This window comes from Aptenodytes patagonicus, chromosome 1 (genome assembly GCF_965638725.1).
Source record: "Aptenodytes patagonicus chromosome 1, bAptPat1.pri.cur, whole genome shotgun sequence".
In the NCBI taxonomy this organism is placed as follows: Eukaryota; Metazoa; Chordata; class Aves; order Sphenisciformes; family Spheniscidae; genus Aptenodytes; species Aptenodytes patagonicus.
Genome location: NC_134949.1, coordinates 134256522 through 134280254, shown reverse-complemented (window position 1 = coordinate 134280254; position 23733 = coordinate 134256522). Strand labels below are relative to the sequence as shown.

The 23733-nt window shown below is 40.9% G+C and overlaps 1 long non-coding RNA gene across 3 annotated transcripts in view; it reads left to right on the top strand.

Moving 5' to 3' along the window:
* Positions 1-23733, top strand: part of LOC143168916 (uncharacterized) — a 94996-nt gene that overhangs the window by 15817 nt on the left and 55446 nt on the right. Inside the window, exons 3-4 of one of the 3 annotated variants that reach the window (XR_012996805.1) lie at positions 8345-8470; positions 9415-9510. The exons of the other annotated variants lie outside the window; for them this stretch is intronic. This is a non-coding gene — a long non-coding RNA (uncharacterized LOC143168916). Of the gene's footprint in view, positions 1-8344; positions 8471-9414; positions 9511-23733 lie in introns of those variants that run through there. 3 annotated transcript variants of the gene reach the window in all.

Here is a 23733-nt window from a genome sequence, read left to right as displayed (position 1 = left end):
AACAGCTCTAGAGTCATCAAGACTGTAGCCACTCCAAGCAATTTGGGAGAACTTGGAGAAGTAATTCGTAACCAGTGCATTGTTTTCATGCTAAGGGGAGACTGTTGTTGGGCAGTGACAAGGGAAATGAGTGTTTATTTATATAGAAAGCACTACATGTGTTAAAAAAAGTGCAGAGCAAAAGATTTTGCCCTCTAGAGAAAGAGAGAAGGAAGAAGTGAAACAAAGATGAAGACAAAACAGAAGTATGCAAGTGACTGGAGCTGGAAAGTAATCTCAATTGTCCTTGTTCCTCTGCTGGACCATACCTCTGCTGTCAACCTGGAGATGACTGGTGGGACCAAAGACAGTATTATTCTTTGCTGAAACTGCTGCCAGTAAGTACACACAATCTGTACAAAGCTGAAATAAAGCTTTTAATTAAACTAGAGAGACCAGCTACAGGGCAGGCTGTTTCTCTTGCTGTTTTAGTTAGAAAAGATGTCAGACGTGCAAGGTGAGAGAGAGTGCAGAACTGAAAAAGTGACAAAGTACACCCATTCCTCTAAGAGCTTTGAACTATTCATGGCCTGTCCCACTTGACCCACCTGTGGGAAGATTAAGAGAACGCCTCCTGGCCTGATTGCCCAAGGTGCTAAATACCTGCCACTGTCACTGACTTTTTGCTCCCCTGTGCGCCTGGCTTATTTGAGTATCAGGCTACACTGGATGTACTAGAGCATCTCAGACTTCTCAGAAGAGCAGCCCCTTCTCAGCTAATCTCTGGGACGGCTGGAGATCAGCTTCCCCAGGGCAGGAAAGTGAGAACTCTCTAGTTATTCAGCGTGGGTGTAAATGCTCATTCCTCTGCCCTGTGGGAACTATACTAGGCGAGGCACTCCAAGGCACTTCGCTTTACCCTTGACATATGACATATCTTTATATAAATATTTGTAGCTTGTAATGACAGCAGCATCTCCTCTTCTTGGTATAAGTAGGCGTTAGGCAAATAGAAAAGTACTGCTTTTTCTAACATTTTGCAGCGCTCTGCATTTTTTTCATGATGCCCGAAAAGGTTATAATCCTCCATTTGAGAACATTGTGCTAGACTGACAAAACACCAGGGCTGAAATTAGGACTATGTCTACCGTTAAATTGCTGGTACTTGGAGCATGTAAAATAAAGTTTGTTTGCATTTCAAATAATCTGAAAGGATCTGGTTTGTTAGTCACCCTTCAAATAATAAAGAAAATAATTTATTTTGTATTTGTTTGCTTTTCAGTGAGGAAAAATGACCTGCTCATTAGTTGTTTGTTCATTTACTGTCATATAAGGTGGATCAATTTTTAGGAAATTAGTCTGTATTTCAAGCTACAAAAAAATTTGACACATGCAAAATACAAGCAGCCAATTCTATGAAGGTGACAAGGTGCAAATTAACCTTAATCCATCTTTGTTCTAGTAATCATGGGGCTACTCAGAAGCCAAATGCTGTGGTTTTTGCTTAGAGAGGTGATCTGTGTGCATACTATTCCACCATTTTAAGCAGAGGAGGGGCAGTTTTCTATTGTACATTAGCATATATATTAGATCCAATCTATGCACAAGTTGTGCATTAGCCTGCGTTGACCGCAGCATGAAAGGGGCTAGTAATATAGTGCTACAATTCCAGTGTAAATGCAGTTATACCAGTGTACCAGTGCTTCCTACTGATATAACTTGCCCACTTTCTCATACAAACGTTCCCAATATAAACAACTTCTTGGTGAATGATGGAGATGTGGAGGTTCATTTGTAGTCAGGCTTTAGTACATGAAATTATGAACAGCCTACCACAAAGCAAGCTAGAGAGTGAATTTACAGAGTCAGGTCATTTGCACAATTATTCATTGGTAAATGCAAATTCATGTTAAGTTGCTTGCCTTTGAGTGAAAACAGCATTTGCTACACCAAAATACATTGTGGGAGAGGAGTCTGCCCAGGACAGTTACTATAGATTAATTGCTTGTCTGTAAATTCAGACACCATAGCATGTTTTGCACATGCCCATGCCTCTACATTACAGTTCCTTTCTTATGTTAATGTAATAAACTTAAAAGGGAGAGGGGAATCATTACCTAGCTGATATAGGTGGGCTTACCAGTATCTGAATTACCTGTTAGCATATCAAGCCCATACTTGTCATTCATGGTACACTGGGAAAATTGTTATGAGGTCTGTGATCTAGAGTCTGATCCCAAAATAAAACATCTTTCAGAAGCAGGGTTAGTGAATATTCAATCACACCAGAAAAGTAAACAAATGGAGTTAGCATGCAGACACACAGGAGAGATTCGCTGCTCTTGCCAATTTTGCTCTTTAAAAAGCTGAATGAGACACAATCTTTTTGCTAAGGAAGTCGGCACTTTATTTATATCATCTTAAACTTTCACCAGCTTTCCTGATATGGCTTCTTATATGAAAGAATTTTTTACCCCACAACAGTCATAACTAGGGAGTAATTAGCATCTTTTTTTTCTATTCCTGTGTTGAACTGGTTGGATCTGGGATAATAGATATAATGAGAGTAATCATGGGGCTGTATTTCAGTCTTGAGAGATCTGCTGACAGCAGAAACTGCCAGGATGGCAGCACTGATGAGCTGCTGTGAACTGCCACCAAGTCCAAGGCATAAACAGGGTGTGGGCAAGTCCTCCCTGGAAGTGCTGTTCCCAGATGTTTCCTTCAAGCTAGGCTCATTACACCAGCTGCAGGGGTGGGCTCTGGTGTGAGAAAGAGTAACTGCGGCTTCTCTTTTTGCTGCTCTTTAACTTCCCTGAGGAACAGTAGAGAAAGAATATATCCTGGAAACCAAGACGGCCAATAATGTAAATGCCATAGCTTGGAAACCAGATCACTTACTAACTCAGAATTTGATATATGATAGTAGCAAAAAAAAATATAATGTTATGTGATTTAGAGAAAACAAACAAGCAAACAGTTGCTAGTCCAAAACAGGGTTTTCCTTTACAAGACTTACATTTCCCTACTTTCTAATTTTTGGTGCTGTCCTTGAGCCAGAGTAGACAGTTTCGCAAATGTTTATTTCAGGTCACAATGACTAACATAATACAGCATAATAAGATGATGCCTACATTTATACATGTAGACTTCTATCAGAAGTGCTCATTTGATTTAAATTGGGTGTGATTACATTTTCAGGTTAGATATATGTTCTAATTTTCGTTTCTTCCCACAACTGTGTTTGTCTATAGGGAAAAAAAACCCCTCCATTCAAATATAGAGTTTTGAAGGTTTCAGCAGAAACTTGATGCCCTGATTGACCATATCCAGGCATTTCATTTTTTTGTCAGCATTTTATAAAGTCTGACTATTTACAGAACAGGCTCTTCCCATCCTTCTCTGGAATAACACTGCTCAGACTGCAACTGGGACTATAGAAAACATTTCAGAAAATTCAGAATACAGTCTAAAATATAGAAACATGCCTTCTTTTTTTTTCTTCTTTTATACACTTAGGATGATAATGACTTCAGTGAGTCAAGATTTTAAGAAAGACAATAACTGTTTTTGAATTACCACTTGCTAAATTTGTAGAAAAACACAGAGGAAAATAATAGATATTTTTTAGGTCTGAAATAGAAGTAGCAATTTCAAAGCAGTTCTAGACTGGAAATAACTGCTCTGAGTTTAATTTAATTATGCTACTCAATTAGACAATCTGAGAGAAAAATGTGGATGGCACCAGTCAGCAAAAAGGAGATGTTAGAAAAGGAAGAGATGATAAGGTCATCGGCTCCTGCGGGATGCAAAGAGAAATTAGTAATTATCACCTATGGAACACTAAGTTATCGGGAAACGGCTTGGGAAAAACAGCACAAAACCAATATCACAATTGACTCTATGGCTTTTAGTATCTTTGGAGGTCATTAGACTTTGAAAGCTGTATTCTATGAATTCCTGCTACAACAGTGACATCAGCAGTTCTACACAAAGTTTTATACAAAGATCCAGTCAAGGAGGTTAAGTTTAAACAACTTGATCTTATATCTAGTATCCATTGAAATCAACGGGGAGATTCTTAGTCACAAAAACCAAAGTGCTTCACTATTATGATGATGATTATTATTGCCACTGTTATTGTTATTACTGCTACTACTATTACTATTATTATTGTGTAGATTGTATACTAACAATGAGAAAAGAAAGGTCTTTCACTAAGATGAGGGCATATATTTGGTTTGGAGCCTTCACTAGGGTATTTGAAACCAGTGAAGGTGATACAAATGGTCTTAGTGTGAATTTATTAAACAAAAGATGCCTTACAATTATGAATTCAAGTCCATGGTTACAACTGTTCACAAGTGCTCTCACTGTTTAAAAATTATAAAGGGAAATGGTTTGCAAACTTTAAGTAGGTCAACTCCCACAGTATCTCTGTAAATTATCATTCATTTTTTTCAAATGGCAAACTGAGGCAGAAGGAGTCATTAAAACTTCTGATTCCACAGAGCTGCTGACTATTTCCACACTTTCTGCTCTAGGGAGATCTTTCCCGGGAAGGATTATAATATTTTAGACTGCTTTCATACCTCTCCAGCACTGCAAACTATGAAAGGGGCCAGAGCCCAAAGCACCGATCACATCCGAGGTCTCTTCGTTACATGAGACTCTAGTTACCCAAACCTAACACAAAGTCCCTCTCACAAATGCATCTTGAAGAAAGGTGAAAGCCATGTTGAGACATTCTCAAATAACTGCTTTCCTCTCCTATCATGAGACAGCAGTTCATACAGGAATAATGGCAGCTGGAAGCCAACAAGGAGCACTTGAAACACAGCAAAACTGAGTCACTGAGGAGAGGCTGACTTTTAGCCAGAAGTTAGATTAAAATGTACTGAAAACAGTGGGAGTTATTCTAAAGCGATTGCTTTCACTATGAGACTGAACTTTCTCAAGTTCAACCTTATGGGATGTTGTTTTCCTTTCATCAATTCACTCAGCTCCCAGGAATTCACACAGAAAAAACCAAAATTAGTCAAGTTACAGTTTTATTGGTTAATCGGGGAATAATGCAAAACCCAGGAATGTAGGTGTCTAAAATGTTTTGAAGCTGAGGACTTCAGAAGTTAATTACCACAACATTTACATGATCCTCAGCAAGATAAATCAACCAATAGAGACCTCCTTTCCCAGATTTTGCTGATACTTCACATTTTGCTGGAGGTTAACTTACACATTTTTCACATAAATCCTCTGCTTTGTTTGTCACCACTGGCAACTCTCTCATCTCCTGTAGTCATCAGTGTCACAAAGTTAGTTGTTTTTTTTTTAACTTCTCTCTTCGTTTCTTTTCCCCTCAGTATCGCCATTAAATCCTGCTGCTATTTCTTATATATCTGAGAAATCCGGTCATTTCTCTCTGTCCCTACCAGCAAAACATGTGTTCCCACAACATTTTGCTTCTTTGCTGCAGCAGAAACACTTAATAGTGTTGTCATTAAACCCAGCTCATACTCATTCCTCTCAGCAAAGGGGTTTGATTCAAATTCCTCTTCATCTTCTCTGCCTCGTTCTGCAACTCAGACCCTGCTGCCTTCCGTGCTTCTGCCTTTTCAGCTGATGTCCATTGTTTTCCTCCCCTCCCAAGGCAATCCTGCAGGGCTTCTCAGATTACTGGTTTCATGTTTTCCCCAGTGTGGTCAGTTAGCTATATCCCCCATTACTTTTTGGGGTCTATCACCCTTTATGAAGGTGTCCTGGTTTCGGCAGGGATAGAGTTAATTTCCTTTCTAGTAGCTGGTACAGTGTTTTGGATTTAGGATGAGAACAAAGTTGATAACACACCGGTGTTTTAGTTGTTGCTAGGTAATGCTTACACTAGCCAAGGACTTTTCAGCTTCCCATGCTCTACTGACTGAGGAGGCTGGAGGTGCACAAGAAGCTGGGAGGGGGCACAGCCAAACTGGCCAAAGGGACATTCCATACCATGTGACGTCATGCTCAGTACATAAACTGGGAAAAGCTGGCCGGGGGGGGCCGCTGCTCGGGGACTGGCTGGGCATCGGTCAGCGGGTGGTGAGCAATTGTGCTGTGCATCACTTGTTTTGTGTATTATTATTATTATTATCATATTATTATTATCATTTTATTTCAATTATTAAACTGTTTTTATCTCAACCCACGAGTCTTTCTAACTTGTGCTCTTCCAATTCTCTCCCCCATCCCACCGGGTGGGGGGGAGTGAGCGAGCGGCTGTGTGGTGCTTAATTGCTGACTGAGATTAAACCACGACAGAAGGAAATAAAGTAGTTTTAAATTATGCGATTATGGAGAGGCAAAGTCAATGAGAAGGGGAGGACAGAAGTTTCATATACATATAAGAACACATATAAATATATAAAATATAAAAATATAAATAAATATACATATACAAATACATCCATGGGTTGTGCTGGGGTACGTTTTGAACTCCACCACTGAATTGGATATACCCCTTTACTTCTTCCCTCTCCTATCTTCACACTCTCCCTTCTGTTTGGACCACTGAGACTTGGAGGGCCTGTACAATGACAACACCACAATACCTTTCCTTCATCACGTTTACATGCCACACTGTTGTATAGGAGGGTAATCATAATATTTTCAGTCCCAGAGGCATGTCAGGGACTGATCTTTTTTCCAGATTTGCTATAGAGAAGCAGCTTTAACTGGCAGGTGTTTCTCCTGTGCCCTCTGAGCATAGAAAAGCCACATACCCTGTTGATCAATGTACCAGGTGAATTCCATAGAGTGAGACCCATTTTCAGTTCATCTTACTGGGGAGAGGGAGAGGCAAGAAGAGACAAAAGGCAAAAACTTTACAAGAGGCAGAACTGTAAGCTGCGATTCTTTGACTTTACTGTTTCCTCAAAGACCTTTTTCTATGACAGAGAAACCACTGTAAGTTGTTAAAATAGAGTAATAAATTCTGTTTCTCAATTTCTGTGAGTTTTACAATTCCCAATAATAATATAGATCAGGTTTAGAGTACTTCTCATCTTCAAAATGTTGAATTAATTCTTATTATTTTTCTCCAGGAGCATTTTCTTCTTGCCTTTCTTCATCTTCAAGAAAACTTTCTATTTCTCTACTTTTCATTAAAAGTCTTATCTCATTCCCATCAAAGTAAATGGAAAAATAGTGCTTGTGTCACAAATGAAAGAAGAGGCACTTGGATTTCTGCTTCTCCTCTGGGATTTTTTTTACTAATTCCTTCCTTTTTCTTTTGTGCTTCTGTCATCTCTGTTCCCTTATCAGATTTTTAACTCCTTTGCTTAGCTTGTTTCAGTACATCATTTGTTCTGTTCTCTACTCTGTTCATTCCCCTTTATTTTCTTTAGGTATTTTATTAGTGTTACTTGTCTGAATCTGTCCTGTCTTTCTTACTTCTCCTTTTACTCATTCCTCTTTCCTCTCTCCCTCTATATTTCTTCCATTACAGCAGATATTATGGATCCTTGGCCACACGTAGGAAAAGAGTAATTTTCTGGAGTTTTGGGGGTGAATAGAGTCAGACACAGAAGGAATCTTCAGGCATATGAATAAATATGTTTTGCCTCCAAACTACGCTTATGAGTTGCTTTAAAACTATTTTTCTGAAAATACGGACCTCTGTGAAACTCAGCGGTGTCAGGAATGAACATCATGTAAAAAAAAAGCCTAACCAACATCTCTGAAAAATGCTGGGGAAAAATAAGTACAATGCCAGTGCTTTAGAGAGATACTGTGTTGTGTGGGCACTGTTCATTTGGCTGCCTGGATTTGTTTTCTTTACAAAGCCTGTTCTTACATTTTTGCTGTGGTGGCATTATTGCTCTGTGTTGGCAGTGTAAATTAAAACTGAACCTTTTCTCACATAACAAAATAAGGTAAAATCACTTGCAGCAATTCCCAAATAAAATGCCATCACCTTTTGTGCTGAGATATGCACAGCCAAACGAGTTTTTCCTGTTTTGCCTCCCACATTTGGAGGGCATACGCACCCAGAAGCTGATTTTAAACAACTGGAAGTGATGCTCAACTGCTGTACCAAAGGGCAGGATCAAGCCCTTGATATTTATCTCACATTTTCCATATTGCTGTTCTGAATGTCACAGGTAGTTAAATAGGATAACTGTGTGCCATGGTTTCAAAAGACACTACAAATTCTTAGCATTTCCCCAGGAAATGCACATTTTAAAGAAGAGCTCTTTCAGAAGTTGACATACCAAGCATGTTTTTTTTTCTTTGTCTTCTGAATGTCTAAAAGCATCTGGGCTTTTTCCTTTTTCTAGAAGCAGTTATGCTTCTTTCTCTCTTTCCTTTTTTTTTTTTTCCCCCCCAGGTAAATGAGATATTGCCTTAGAGCCTGGGACAGGTGAGAAGCGAGCAAAGCATCCTCCTACAGGCTCCTCCAACCCTGCAGTCTGTGATGCTGTTTGACAGGGGGAAGAATAAGCCATGAATATGGGTAAGAGCCACTGAAGCGTAACAAGCTTCTTCCCAAAAGGCACGTGTAGACAGTTTCAAGCTAGCTCTAATCAGGCTCCAGACAAAGAGGATGCAAGTTACCACCATTCAGATGTGTAGGTATGGGGCTGTGCCCCCACTCATTCAGTGGGGTCTGGAAATGGGGCTGGCTCACTGCCCACGCTTTGGGCTGCAGCAAAGCTGAGTCCTCACTGTTGGTACTGAACTGTATAAATAAATACATCTATGTTTATCAAGTCCTATAGCTGCAGGAGTTGGGGGCAATGATTTACAATATTCTATATAAGAAAGGTTGGTGGGTTTGACTGCACTAAGATGACTAGGGGAAATTGAGGGGTGTTAGGCCTACCTAGTAATTAGATGTGAAACCACCAGAAACTCTCAGCCATGGCTGGACACCTGTTAAACACTAGTTCCCAGTGACAGAACAAACTGGAAGAGTCCCATTTGTCTCCATTTTCTGACAAATACAAGAGTGGAGAAAAAGAAGGGAGCAAAAAGTCATATTCATAGGCAGCTCCACAGACTATGTTTTCCTGTTTGAAGAGTTTCTTTTCTCTTGAGAGTCATGAAGTACGCATAACCAGTTTAGTTAAAAGCTAAATTAAACTGCTTATGCAAGGAATGAATAAAAATTCCAGACTTATCCAGGCAGTGTCAGAAAAATTTATCTGAAACAAAGATAGGAATTTTAAAATATAACAACTTTCAAATTCAGTATTCAACATACAGTGATCTAAAATTTTAGTAAATTAGTGTGAATCAAACTGATGATGTTTTAATTCTGAAATATAACACCCATGTTATTTTAAAGTGCAACACTTTGAATTCACAACTGGAGTTGATTTTAAATTATTTTGCTGCACATACAATGTAAACAAGAGCTTTACGTGCCGCATGAACTTTTTATGTTTTTTTTGTTAGGGTGAATTTGCCTCTTTTGGGCCTTCTTACAGTTGAGTAAATTGTCTAATGAGACTAGGGAGTCCGGAAAGAGAAACATCAAAATAGAACTGAAGCTAAGAGGTAAGTGGTGCTTCGCCCATCTTAATTCTTTGGATACGCAATGTGTAGAGAATTGCAAAGGACTCCCAAGTCCTGACTGTGGACCGTGAGATCCTGTTCTCATCTGCACTGCATCCTTTCACTTATTTATGTATGGGTAACATCGAGTTCACCATTTCTCAGCCAACTACCTATTCATTATCCAGCTCCTACCAGACAGTGCAGAGCAAATGTGAAGTGTTAGCCTGTAGGGTACTTGGAGATCTACATGAAGTGTTAGGCTGTCATGTACTTGCAGATCTATGTGGCTTAGCATAAACTGTATATCAAGTCCCTGCACTACTGATAAGGATACCATACGTTCATAAGAAACCACTTGGCTCCCACACAGCTTACTGTCTCAATAACTAACCAGAAATTGTCCCTCTGCAAGGTGGGATGCATCACAGGGACAGGGTCAAAGATGCTGAAAGGTAGGAGATGGCCCTCACAAGTCAATCTCTGAGATATTAATACTCTCAGTATTTATTTATTTTAAAGTGCACACCCAAAATGAGTGGCAAGCTCTATGTTTCCTTCCAGGAAGATGTCAGCTTTGTAGTTTAGCTAGTAAAGGGTACAACAGAGATAGATTAGCATTGTATCATCCATCTTGATCTGGTGCACCCAGGGCTATGTTGCCAGCAGAGAAGAACTGTAATTTTCCCCCTGCTCTCCCTCGCCTTAGACTGAGAGTTTACATCTTCCCCTTTTCAGATAATTTTTTCAGTATTACTCATATTTTCAGCTACTCTGCTAATGAAGACAGCAGAAAGTACTGTATAGTAGAGGTATTGGAAGAAGTCCTGTATCTACACACAAGTGGGACATTTTCTGCTTGGAAGAAGGAATTCCTGCGTTTCTCCCTCGTGCAAGAGCTCAGCAGGCCAAAGAAGTAAAAGAATACAACCCCTGCAATCCTTTGTGTAGCTACGAAAGGACCAAAGCAGTAAATACCTATCATCTAGGATCCAAGTCATGCCAACTACTATCTAGCATAGCTCGTATAGAGAGGCATGGAGGAGGTTACTATAACACCCTCCCACTCCATTTGCAGTGAGTGGAGACGAGTAAGTTCAAAGGCTGGCCTTTGTGTTTCTTGTACTATTCTGTGATTGATTGTTTTTCCAAAAGCTGCTGAACTTGTTTAAACGCATTATGCCATGGTCTCTAAAACCTATTTGCCTTTTTGCTTTGTTTTGGCAACTCAAAGGAATATAAAGAAGCACGAAGCATGCATGTGCCAAAATACCTAGCAGGTCATTTCTGTGAGAGTAGAGCTGAAAAGTATAACTTATGCTGATGGTGTGCTGCAGCCAGAACACTTAGAGTACCTAAAGTGCTCATCTCCTTTCATTTGCTACAGAATTGCAGATCATATAATGGCAGAGACTAGATAGATACAGCGTGAAATTAGTGTAATTTATCTTTAAATGTCAGGATAATGTTACACTTGAGGTCTGCATTTTGACACATCAAGCTACACCACATCGGTTTTTAACATTTCTTTAACCTGGGGTATTATGATGTTTGGAGAGCTGAAAGTGAATATGTATATGGAAAGAGAAGTCCTCTTCAGGAATACAGACACGTATGCAAAATGATGGTGGCAGTAAAATAATCTCCCCATTCACTTTCTATGGACATTTTCAGTACAGCAGATTATATCCAAACTTTTTTATTCTGTTTCATCCTCCTTCTTCCTTACCCTTTACAGATCCCTTCTTTTTCCCTTCTGCTTAGAACAACACACTAACAGCTCAGCTTGTATCATGAGCAACATCTTTCCTCCCTGCTTTCTTTTTTAATAACATTTGATTTAATAATTCCATACTGGGTTCCTTTATCTGCTTTACACCCTTCTATAATGAGCTAATTAAAGACATATGAGGTCTTTTTATTATAGCATATGGAGGCTGTTCTTTTTGCATTACTTTTTTGTTTCTGCTGTGAGTCAGACCTTTCTTTCCTCCCACAGTCTCCTTTTACTGGGTTGTGGGGTGGGGGTTTTTGAGATGGGGGCAGAGAAAGTTATTCTGAAGCTAGTTCCTGCTTGTCTTCTGGCACTGTACTACAAGGTTCCCCAAGTTCCCTAGGGTTTTTTTGCTTTGTCAAATAAAGTACACCAACAGCACTTCATTGCTTGGTTCAGCTGCCTTGTTTACCAAAAAAGAGAAACCCTCTGCTGCTCTGCTGGGCATGAGTCTGCTGTATTTGATTTCTGGAGGAGCAGAAATGGGATTTCAGCCTCCTTTGCAGCAACAAGCCCCAGCACTGGCCATTTGTTCTTCCTGTGAAGGAGTACCACGAGTGCTGTAGCTTTCTGCCTCTGCTATCTCTATTTCATCTAACAAATCTCACTAGTCAGCTCTGTAGGTATGGAGTGGCAGATGTTTGTGGCCAGACTCTTAACTTGAAGGCACCAGGGGTTTGTATTGTACTATGAACTCAGTTTTTCCCCTGTATTTGACTAGCATATTCTCCTAAAGTGAATTGAAAACCTTGGGAATCCAGGTTTTTTGGAGCACGGCATCTTCCTGGTGGGACGCAAGGAAAGTTCAGATCTTTTCTGGGATATGAACAGTATGCTGGTGGATGTCCTTCTTCTCAAGTTTCAAGCTGAAGAAAAGATCCAAAATTTGTAAAGTTCCACATTTCATTCCACAGTCTGCTCGAGACCAAGCCATGATCTCCATCTGGGCCTTTAATTTTTCTGGGTCCTTTCTGGCTCTGGAGATATCAGAATAGATCATGCAGCTCAGTTGTGCTAGGGTAGTTTGAAAATTATGTTAAACTCTGCCTAAGCAGTATGATTTTCCGTGATGAGTTTCTAAAAGGGTGAAGTTGACAGAAGATGATACTAAATTAATGTTTTCCATCTCCATTTTCCTTTTCTGTTTTTGTCAGCTATGTGTGCTTCATACGTCTAAGAAGGCTAAAGTCTTTAAATCATCCAGACAATAGGTGAGTGAGGGAAGAGACATATAAAATAGAATAAACATCCACAACTGACACTGAATTTAGGAAAGGCTCATACCTGGGCTAGTGGAGGAGCTGTGCAAATTCCAGCTAGTGAAGGAGGCGGGAATTCCTGAAAGACAAGCTACATAGAAAGGAAAGCCCTCAAACCCACCATGTTACCGTGCAGTTCACACTCCATCATTATATGTTCTTTTTACCTTTTCCATGAATTGTTTCAAATTGTGTTTGTACAGTATTTAGTATGATAGATCTCAAATCAAAGCTACTACTGGAATGCACATGCTTAATCATAAATTTAAATCTCAGTGGTATTTGACTGTAAGATGTTGAAGGGCTGTAGGGATTCTTGAGAGATCAAATCCACACAGGAATCATGGCCATAGATAGGCTATATGAATCTTTTCCTATTGCCTTGAGAAGTAGTATGTACTCTTTGTCACTAGGAAATTACATGTAGCAAGAGCTATACTTTAGTAAGTCTGGATAATTCAATGAAATTCTATACAATTCTTGCACACCCACTCAAGAAGACTCAAATTTGCAACAAACTATACCGGGAAAAAATGTAACACAATGCCATAGATATCAGATGCACTTAGAAAATTATATTTACTTGTAGAAAAATTCATTTTCTTTCCTTCTTTATTATATTTAACTTAATTTTATGTTAAGTTTTGGAGCCAATATTAGTCAACTACTTATTAATGTGCTAGCTAATATCCCATACTTATCACTGGTTCAAACTGAAGACTGAACAGGCAGTTTCAAAGAATAATTTCACTAAAAATATCTGTTTGCAAAGGCAATTGGTCAGTGTGCTCTTGAGATTGATCTGTAAGTTGTCAATGCCTGGTTGTACAGTAATTATTATGGTAAGTAGAAGTACAGAGATACCGGTCAGCACATAGCTATGGAGATGCAGTGGCTTCCAGAGAAGTCTCATGGTGGGACATGCAACTTTCCTTCTGGACACACACCATCACTAAGAGAGGACAAGTCAGGAAATTGGTAGCTAGCTATTCCCCTCTTAAACAACTCATTCTGCGAGGAGTCGGGGAACAGTAGATTTGTCAGCTTCCCTTCCCTCCACCTCCCCTTGAAAGCAAGAGGTCCCCTAATCAAACTTCCAAGCTGTTTCTTTGACCACAGCAACTTGGTAGAGCCATTTAGAAAAGAGCAGTTGTATTTGAACCAATGTTCTGGTTGGCTCTTAACTTGCACACCGCAGAGTCTTGTCTTTATATCAACAGAGAGGTATTTTCACCCACGCACAAGTCTGGTGTGTGATGATCAAACTAATCAGCCTATACCCAGTCTCTTGTAGTATAGCTACATAAAATCATTTTCTGTTCCCTGCTTTCAGCATTTTAGTTGCTGCTGGAAATGTCATTGATTGCAGCTATCCTAAAAACATCTTCCCTATTCGTTCCTAAGACAGCTGTATACATGTGTGTGTTCTGAATCCCCGGTGCATTTCACATGTTCTCTGCACACCTGGAGAAGGAACCTTTCTGCCCCAGTAGCCTGAGTAATATAACAACTTTATATTTGTTGGTTCAATAGCAAGAATTGTATTACGTACTATATCAACGGTTCTGAGATGACATAAGACAAGAAATGGGAAAAGATGAAAAACAGTAGACCTTTACATCTGCTAATACTGGTTTCCCAGCTTACCATAATCACGTTATTACATATGGACAGCCAGCATGGTAGCCAGAGGAAAATTGCCTAAAACCAATAATTTCATTGGGGAAAGAAATTTTGTTTTTAAAACAGTTCTTCTGTCACAGATCAAAATCAGGGGATCTTTAAAGCTCAGTAATAGAAAAGTGGCAGTAAAAATGGCATTGCAGGATACTACAGGTTGTAGTGAGGTGGGTGTTGGTCTCTTCTCCCAAGTAACTAGCGATAGGACGAGAGGAAATGGCCTCAAGTTGCACCAGGGGAGGTTTAGATTGGATGTAAGGAAAAATTTCTTTACTGAAAGAGTGGTTAAACATTGGAACAGGCTGCCCAGGAAAGTGGTGGAGTCCCCATCCCTGGAGGTATTTAAAAGACGAGTAGATGCGGCACTTAGGGACATGGTTTAGTGGGTGGTGGTGTTGGGTCGACGGTTGGACTCGATGATCTTAGAGGTCTTTTCCAACCTCAATGATTCGATGATTCTATGATTCTACATTTATTCTCCCAGCATGATTTCCACATTGCATTTTCTTATTTCACAAGTCAAAACAATGAGACAGAGCGTTTACTTGTATAAGGCAGTACATGAAAGTCTCTATGAAAATTTCATAATCATGTTTGCTATATTTGAGTGGTAAATGAGTTTAAGAGGACATATAAAATTAGAAGTTTTAAACTAGTGTAACTTGATTAAATCTGGCATTTTGTGTATGGGATTATGCTGAGAGGTAATGTAAGAAAATCAATTTATGATCAGGTGACTTGTACATTCCTATTGTTGATTTTTGTGCTGTTACTTAATTTAATCCCCATTTAGTTCTCAGACAGCAACAAACTACAGTACTCTTCTAGTTATGTTTATAGACATTATTATGTCTCTGACATTATGTACAAATCATGTACAAGACTACCTACCTCTTAAAATTTTCCTTCCAAAAATATGGGGCTGAATTAGTAACATAGGCAAGAAAGCTCCAATTGGATTCTGTAGCACCTTCAAGGATGCTGTTGCAGTGTTGTGGCACTTGGGACAGAGTGCCCATTAGGTTTTCTTTTTCTTGGGTTAATGCATTAAACCAAGCATATCGAAGGATGGAACCTGTCTATGCCTCACCCTCACCTAGAGACAGCTGAGCTAGTTATAAACACATGAGCATGAGTCGTAAAAATAGTGTATATCTTCAGCAACACACACCTTGAGAAAACCCCAAAGTGTGCTCGGTATCTTACAATGAGATTGTTTTTGGTACCTGAGCTAAACTAATATAAAGCTGACTACACTGAAATATAGACGTAGCCTCTTAGTGCTTGTTGCTGCAATCATGCTTTCTGAGCTTCACAGGTGGCTTCTGAATGTTCTTGTGTTATGCTGGAGATTATTTAATGGCCTTTCTGGTCTTAAAATCAATGAAACATTAGAATTGCTGTTTAGGTAAAATAACCAACTCCAAGAAGCTGATTCCATTCTCACTTATACTATTATATCTCTGCTGATATATAGATATAGGCACTTATATATAAATGTTGATGTATTTGATTGTTGATATATGTTGGTATAGCTCTGTTTATATATTTTCTTTATATAAATATATAACATTTATATAAATATTATATATATAAAAATAAATATTATATCTATAAAAAAGGCAACCAGATACACAGCAGTGTCAGTTCAGGTTAGATCTTTTGGAGAAAATGCATCCTTTTTCTGACCCTTGTTTCTAGAATACAGTATGCCCAATTTACTGAAATGTTTGCTTCTGACACAGAGTGATAACACAGTTGTTCTGCAAAATGGTGTTTTAGAAGTCTGGTCTGAAATGCAGAAAATAATATAGCTCCGGATAACTACTTCCTTGCTGACTCTAAGGAGTCATTTCAATGAGTGACAGCTCTTTCGATTCCGCCCCCATCTCAAAAATTCCCCCGAGAACTGGCTGTAACTAAGAACATCAAATAATAATGCCAGCAAGCAAAAAATATGGAGGAATGTCCTGAAGAGCTGCTCTTTTAAAAAACTAGTCCTCTATGAGATTCACACCAGTAAACAGGGACCAAGGTTTTCCAGAGTTTTGTTCCCTGACAATGAAAATTTAGGGAAGAGAGAAGCATATCCCTAGATTGCAGTTTTCGAACACTTGTTCTCAAAAAATTTTATTTTAAGCATATAAAACATGGGTTCTTACTTGCGCAAAAACTTTGCATGGATGGTTGTCCACCCAAGCATTGATATAATCACTGATGATGGTGAGGGGGACCTCTTTTTTTCTTTCCTTATTTGTGAAGACTTTGCATAAGTACCTGTGTTCTGACTTTTATAATCTCCTCCAGGATAGAAGGGCTTATCTTGTGAGGTGACATGTAATGTGGGTAAGCCACGGACTTAGGCCAGGAGACCACCAGAAAACCCCGCGAGTGGAGAGGGGCAGGAGAAGCAGTGATTGGATAAGCAGAATGACAGAGATGAATAGTTATGTGGTGTCTGGATGCAAAGGGCTTCAGGCAGGATACTTGGAGGGCCCAACAGGGAAGGTGCTCTGAACAGGGGAACAAAGAGACCACCCCCCATAATTCAAGAGGAAGCAGTCAACGACCTGCTACGCCACCTGGATGCTCACAAGTCTATGGGGCCGGATGGGATACACCCGAGGGTGCTGAGGGAGCTGGCGGAGGAGCTCGCCAAGCCGCTCTCCATCATCTATCAGTAGTCCTGGTTAATGAGGGAGGTCCCGGACAACTGGAGGCTTGCCAATGTGACGCCCATCTACAAGAAGGGCCGGAAGGAGGATCCGGGGAACTACAGGCCTGTCAGCCTGACCTCGGTGCCGGGGAAGATTATGGAGCAGTTCATCTTGAGGGCGCTCACAAGGCATGAGCAGGACAACCAGGGCATCAGGCCCAGCCAGCACGGATTCATGAGAGGCAGGTCCTGCTTGACCAACCTGATCTCCTTCTATGACCAGGTGACCCGCCTAGTGGATGAGGGAAAGGCTGTGGATGTGGTCTACCTGGACTTCAGTAAGGCCTTTGACACCGTCTCCCACAGCATTCTCCTAGAGAAGCTGGCGGCTCACGGCTTAGACAGGTGTACTCTGCGCTGGGTCAAAAACTGGCTGGACGGCCGGGCCCAGAGAGTTGTGGTGAATGGAGTTCAATCCAGTTGGCGGCCAGTCACGAGCGGTGTTCCCCAGGGCTCAGTTTTGGGGCCGGTCTTGTTCAATATCTTTATCAATGACCTGGATGAGGGGATTGAGTGCACCCTCAGTAAGTTTGCAGGCGACACCAAGTTGGGCGGGAGTGTTGATCTGCTCGAGGGTAGGAAGGCTCTGCAGAGGGATCTGGACAGGCTGGATCAATGGGCCAAGGCCAACTGTATGAGGTTCAACAAGGCCAAGTGCCGGGTCCTGCACTTCGGCCACAACAACCCCATGCAGCGCTACAGGCTTGGGGAAGAGTGGCTGGAAAGCTGCCCAGTGGAAAAGGACCTGGGGGTGTTGGTCGACAGCCGGCTGAACATGAGCCGGCAGTGTGCCCAGGTGGCCAAGAAGGCCAATGGCATCCTGGCCTGTATCAGAAATCGTGTGGCCAGCAGGAGTAGGGAAGTGATCGTGCCCCTGTACTCGGCACTGGTGAGGCCGCACCTCGAATACTGTGTTCAGTTTTGGGCCCCTCACTACAAGAAGGACGTTGAGGTGCTGGAGCGTGTCCAGAGAAGGGCAACGAGGCTGGTGAGGGGTCTGGAGAACAAGTCTTATGAGGAGCGGCTGAGGGAACTGGGGTTGTTTAGCCTGGAGAAAAGGAGGCTGAGGGGAGACCTCATCGCTCTCTACAACTACCTGAAAGGAGGTTGTAGCGAGGTGGGTGTCGGTCTCTTCTCCCAAGTGACAAGCGATAGGACGAGAGGAAATGGCCTCAAGTTGCGCCAGGGGAGGTTTAGATTGGACGTGAGGAAAAATGTCTTTACTGAAAGAGTGGTTAAACATTGGAACAGGCTGCCCAGGGAAGTGGTTGAGTCCCCATCCCTGGAGGTATTTAAAAGACGTGCAGATGCGGCACTTAGGGACATGGTTTAGTGGACATGGTGGTGTTGGGTTGATGGTTGGACTTGATGATCTTAGAGGTCTTTTCCAACCTCAATGATTCTATGATTCTATGATTCTATGAAATGGGACTGTAAGGGGGGAGGGAGTGCTGGGTGAGGGATCAAGGGTATTTGGGGTAGCACACAGCATCTGTCCATCTTTGCCTACTCCTAGTGAGTGAGTCATTCAAACAGGGACTCTAATATCAAGTGAGCACATGTACCTACCCACTAATGGCATACTAGCTAGTCCTTCTTTCTTCCTCCCCACGTCTCCCAAAACCTTCACTGCTTTGCTTTTGTGATCTGCTGTGGGAAACAAGGCAGCACAGGGAAAGGCTCTGCAGCACGCAGCCTGCAGCCAAAAGCCTTGGCTCAGGGTCTCCGTGCTGGCACGGCATTGCCCTGTCTTCCAAGCAGTATTGTCCCCGCAGAAGGCTGCAGCTCTACTGCTGGGCTGCAGCAGCCCAAGGGTGGACTCAGGTCCTGGTTATTTCCCTTCAGAGGTGATGTTTGGTCCAGTTAAGCCATAGGTAGTACTTGAGGGGAACTGTCGTTGTTATCCTTGCTTTATGTGTGCGTGGCACACGAATTTGCTGTGGGGATGAGTCCCAGCACTGTGCAGTCTCTGATCAGGCTTTGAGGTGACACCATGTGGTGGATATCAGGCAGGCCAGATAGAGTCCCTGCTAAAAGAGCCTGATGTCACTAGCTGCAAAGGGCAGAATTTGAAGGGTAGCTCAACCAAACCTGAGCTTTGCTGACCAACTAGCTCAGTGACAAATTATACATGACCAATATACACATAACCTAAAAGTAACTCCCAGTAAATCCCCCATGTTACCTTTGGGAAAAAAAAAAAAAAGAGGCTATTTTAATTGTTTTCCTGAGGCAGAAACAATGAAATAACCCATCAACTAGAATCCCTAAGTTTCACCTTAAAGGGTCTTTGTGAAACCCAGCTTTTTCCCCCACAGCTATAAAGACATCAAGTTTGATTCATCTTCACATTAAGTTATGCTAGTATAATTGCATTTCTTCCAGTGGATTTACATAAATGCAAATTAGGCCCACTCTATCTTGCATGCAAGTAATGAGATTTTTCAAGTTCTGTAAGGCATCATCTTTACCCCTTTAATGAGTGAATTCTCTTCTCTTACTAATTTAGCTATAAGTAGTAGGAATAAAGCAAAGTGAAATGTGTTATCTTTTAGAGTCTCATGTTTCATTTTTCCACCTATGTTTATAACTCCTGAGGTTAATGTTAAGGATCAGAGAATACAAAATAAAGCTCAGGCGAGTTTTACTGTCTTTCACATCAGAATGGCAGAGACTAGCATTTTGTCAATGCTTTTGCTATAAATACCAATTCCTCTCTTCTCAACAAAGACCGATTTTCACTCAAAAGGTTTTTGTGAATCTCAACAAAACAACTGTAATGATTTCATTTGCAATGAAACCTAAGAAACAAGCATATTTCACAGCATTTGGAGTATTACTGGAAACATTTTGTTTAGCTCTACTGCAAGCCAAGCAAGTAATTAACAGAAGGATTTGACTGTAGTGTGCATGAGATGGTGTTAGCCCCAGAACCCTTTTGGAGAGGAGTTTTGCTGAATCCTTCTTTTTTTTTTTTATTTCCTCTTTGTTAGTAACATGGTGACTGAACCAACCCTTTCATAAAACCCACTAATCTGACATCTACAGGTACAAATCCAAGTATCCTGGGAAGATTTGAGATCAGTCTGGAGAATTTCATCTTATGTACTATCCACAGGTTCAGAAATCCTGCTACGCAGAGTCAACATTCCTCTTTTTCCCAGGGAGTTAGGTCCCTGAGCCTGAGGCTTGCTTCAACTGCTGCCATGTGTTGGCAGTAATATCACCTTCTTTCATGTTGTGTCCTGAAATGAAAACTCAAAATCTCTTATTCAGTTTCTCTTGCGATCATGTAAGCCATGCTATACATTTAATAACAAGTGTGTGTATTTAAAATGTATATAACTCATGATTTTTAGATAGGCTTTCCACAATCTGCTGCTAGAGGAGCTCAAGCCTTCATGTGCTACAGCTGAGTTTAGAAAGAAGTTGATAATCTTATGAGCAATGTTTGCAGTTACACATGATAAGCTGGATAATCAAACTTCGTGTGACACAGGATAAAGTAAATCACATTGGGTACAAGTAAGAATTTATAAGTCATGGACAGTATTGCAAAACATGACCAGGTACATTATATTACTTTAAATGTTGCCTCTTGCTGAAATATCAGTCAGTGGTCATTGGCAGAGCTTGAAACAGCATTCATTTGACCAAGCTCGACATTCTGCTCTGAGAACCAAGCTCTCAGCCAGCTTTAATTACACCCTACTTTGAATAAATTCCAGTGTCAGGGTCTAACAACGACAATAAAGGTATTTAGGAAAAGACACATAAGAGCATATTGTTGCAAGGCACATGACTCCTCTAATTCATAGGTATTGTTAGTGTGGGCAACATCATTAAATAGCTTATCACAGTCAAAAATGTTCCCTGGAAGCAGATGGTCAACAGTTGCATGATTTTATTTAGGTTTTGATTTACATACTGGTCTGAAAAGATTTTAGTTTATTTCATTTTACATGAGAATGAAGAAGACAGTTTATTAGCTGCATTCTTGTGTAGATAATCTCATACGCTGAATTATCTCAGTAGGATATGTTTTATTAATGCATGTTTTGCTTTGAACATATTTTAATTTGCATTTGTGGTAAGAGGTTTCAGTCTTTCTTCTGCACTCTTCCTTTGCCTACCACCATCACCCTTTGGTAGGAGGCGAAAGGATGTTTAGTCTGGTGCTGACTTTAATATTTCTGACTGACTTCAGTATTTCTGAACCAAGTTTACTGTCAGGGCCCTGAGTGCACTAATTGGTCTTAAGGACCCTGACCAACCTCACTAGCAGCCTCCTCTCATGCGCCTTCATCCTGTTTGCCCAGGAGCTGCCTCTAAGCTCAGGCCTTGCCCTGGTCCTGGCCTGAGCTATGTCACTGCCAGCCCTGTACCCAGCCTAGTCCTTTGCCCGCCCCTGCCTCACCCGCCCTGGTCACCATCCCCGGCCCAACTCTGCTCGCCACCTCTGGTGGGATGGCCCCACTACCCCACCACTGCCAGCCCCAGCCATGCTGCACCTTGATAGTCCCTTAGACATGGAAATTTTTAACGGTTAAAACTTTCCATGAGAAAGTTACAGGTGTAATGAACATTTGTCAAAAAAGCCTTCAGGCAGTTCCAATGTGGCTGACGACTGGCTCTCACTCATTCATGTAAAAGACTGGGGCTGGGACTGACCCCCTCTTTCTGGTCTGGAATGCCTATTTGAACCCAGATCATCTACATCCAGGGGTTGTTTTGTGTATCAGGATATGGAGTGAGTAGGTCACAGCTCCTCTCAAACCCAAGAAATAATTAAGTATTTAGGCAGCATGGAAAAGTGCCAAAGGGACTCTACAGCCTTCCTGCGCAGGTGGACCTTTCATCTTGTCCTTTAGTGACAGGGGATCTGGATGAGCACAAAATCCCAGACATCCCCCTCCAACCCCAGAAACAGGACTGGGGCAATGTCTCAGTGAGAGCTAACATTGTCTGATAGTACCAAGGAGTGCTCCTCTGGCTGGGAGAAGGTTAGAGATTTCATCTCAACTCAGGATGGTGGCTTCCAAGTGGGAGGAGGTGCCCTCACTTTGAGAGCTTACGCTTGGTCTTTCTGTAGAATCAGACACCCTCTGCCTCCACACAGCCACAAGCACACGATGTCCTGAAGCAGTCCCTAAAGGGGATACCAAGAAATATTTCTCAGAAATGTGGACAAAGTCTTCTTATTTCTAAAACTAAAGTAAGGAAGAGAAGGCATTCCTGGCCTTTACCTGACAATACTGAAGCTGAGAAGCATATCTGCAATGCAAATGTTGGAGTAAGGTGGCCAGCTGTCCTGTTTGATGTGATGATCTCTTTTTTTTGCATTCAGGTGTCCTGTTGTTTTGATGAGTGAAATACAGGATGCCATTTGTCTTGCATTGTGGCTTTAAGCTAAGTATTTTAAATTGTCCATTTCATAATGCAGATGTGAGGTGTTCCTGATTACCATGAAGAAGCCTGCTGAACGATTTTATTTTAACATTAGAAAAAAATGAGCTGGCAATTATCTTGATTGTCTTGGCATGATACCAAAATCTACAGATTTAAAAAGCAGGATGATTGGATTTTATGCTTGTATTCAGCCTGGGAGTGTTGTAATGAAGGTTTTGTTTTGTTTCATTTTCTCTTTCTTCTGCAGCTCTTTGTAAGTGGTTTTGAGGGAGTGGGCCTTACTTGGACTCCTGGTTGTATGTTTGTCAGTTTATTATCACTTTTTCAGTATAACACAGATAAACCCTAATGTGATAATTTACTGAAATCTTAATAGCTGAACTTTTGTTTTGGTAGTTTTAGACTTAAATGAAATAGGAATATTTTTGGTTTTAATAGGGAAGTCACTTGGATATAATGCAACATAAATAAACTCAGCAGTCACCATATAATTAACTTTATTCTAAAAAAAGTGACTGGGATGAACAAAGTCTGGATTGTTTGCTCTTGGTTCCCTTAAGGAAAAAAAAAAATCAGCAGCTGGTATACCCTGGAGGGTAGATGAACTTGCTCAGGAGAGAAATGGTTCTAGATGCTGCAGAGTGTGTCAGGAGAATAAAATTCTCAGCGAGGAGCAAACAAACCAGGTCTCAATGTTGAATTTCTCTAGGCACAAGAGGCAGCTTGTGTATGTAGAGCCTCTTGAAACTCAGCAAGACGATGACCTGACTGAAAATAAGACTAGAAGCAAGGACACAATGGATAGAGGTAGAACCGTGCTTAGGACATTTCTCACTGCTTTTTCTTACCAGTTAGTTTTAGTTTTCTCTGTTCAGAAAGCTAATCATTCTAGTTTAAGCATAAAGGAAAATACCATATTCTACTAGAACATAAAATAGGTCTCCATATGGGAAAGATCTGCATGGACTCACCTCAAAACTCTGGCATACTTTAGGTCCTAACACACAATAAAGAAAAGATTTTGCCTGCATCAGAAAGGTGATGAAAGACCTCAGTCTAGCGGTCAGAAAGTGTAGACATAAGCATACTAATTCTGTATGCTACGCGAGAAGTTTGGGATGATTTGGGTTATGAAATATACTCCACTCCTAGCTGTTGCTTCAACTCATGTTTAGATATTTTTGCATCGGCTTACCTACCCAGGTGCTATACTCCTGGGAGAGAAGTATGGTTGTTTGGGGTTTTTTGCTTTTCAGATTTAAACTGTGAGAATGCAGGAGATATGCTACAGAAATTTGGAAAGAAAGCTATTTGACAGATTTTACTGCTGCCTTTTAAGATGACAGTCTCAACCCAGTTTTCCACAGGTCAGGAAGAAAGAA